Source organism: Penaeus monodon, chromosome 19 (assembly GCF_015228065.2).
Source record: "Penaeus monodon isolate SGIC_2016 chromosome 19, NSTDA_Pmon_1, whole genome shotgun sequence".
NCBI classification, from domain to species: Eukaryota; Metazoa; Arthropoda; class Malacostraca; order Decapoda; family Penaeidae; genus Penaeus; species Penaeus monodon.
In genome coordinates this window covers 47,482,334-47,483,737 of record NC_051404.1, presented here as the reverse complement: position 1 = coordinate 47,483,737, position 1,404 = coordinate 47,482,334, and positions in this window count along the sequence as shown.

Sequence of the window (1,404 nt, the reverse complement as noted above, 5' to 3'; positions counted from 1 at the left end):
CTCTATAAACTTATATATGCAAGGAGTACGTAAAGACAGTTATCCACTTCTTAACAAAACACTAAGTACTGCACAAGTCACATAAACTGAAGAAATCAAAGACACACGAATCGTTACTCACCAGCATGCGTGACGACTGAGATGTCCTGTTGCTAACGATTCCAGAGAAAGAAACTGTACTAACGAAGACAGTGTAAGATGTACAGGATTTGTGGTCGCGGAGGTGAATCTCCTTCACTCCTATATCCTGGCATGTTTCTAAGGGCGTGCACGGCTCGTAGTAACAGACGTGGTAGTGGTCGACGCAGTTCTGGAGCGACGCCCAGGTCACGTGCAGGGAGCTCGTGTTGGCGCTGTTCACGAGGAGGCTGTTGACCGGTTCGGGGTCTGGTGGAAAGGCTGGGAGAAGGATTCAATGGAATGAGGAACGTTTCAAGTATGTAGACTTTGGAGGGGTTAGGGAAGGAAACGTTTTTAGCTAAAAGGGTTGGGAGAAGAATTCAGTAGATAGAGAAACGTTTCAAGTATGTGGACTTTGGAGGGTTGGAGAAGATTCAATAGACGGGGGAAATTAGAAGGATTGGGAGAAGGATCCTATAGATAAAGAAACGTTTTAGGTATGTGGACTTAATGGGGTTGCGAGAAGGATCCAATATATAGGAAAGCGTTTTAGGTATGTGGACTTAGGAAAGGTTTGGAGAAAGATTCAATAGACGGGGAAACGTTTTAAGTATGTGGACTTTGGAAGGAGTTTTAGGAAGGATTATATTCGTTGTCTTTGATATTGAATAACGATAGCTAAGTTGATTTCGTTATCATGGTGCTGTGAAAATCATTTATCTTTAATCATCAATCACGTCCTCATAACTAATAAAAAAAAATTAAATTCAACACAAGGACTTATCCTTAAATTACCTAAATGTCCCTTATCGTACTTTAATCAACCCATTCTTATACATACATACATACATATACCAATAAAACGCATTCATCAAACCCAACCAAACAGCGCACAAATGCCCCTTTATTAAACGCACCTGATCTTCCAACGTGGCAGCACTCCCTCTCACTCCGGGTCCTGCCTTCCCCGTGATCGAGACACCAAACACGTCGATGGCATAATTCGTGCAAGGAAGGAGGGGTACACCGTGCTATAGTGCTCACCTCGGACGTTTTTATACCTTAAAGAAACAACAACGGAAACTGATCCTCGGCACGACGTGGAAGTAGGTAACAGCGGTGTTGACAGAATACGTCTGCTTGAGCTCTGTACCGTGACCATGACCGTGCTGACAGTACCGGGGGCGGTGCCAGTCACCACTTTGAAGTGCGCCGGTACCGTCCCGCTGCCGCCCTCCGTCAGGTGGATCCTGGCGTTGGGGTGGAGGAGTTCGTGGGTCAATC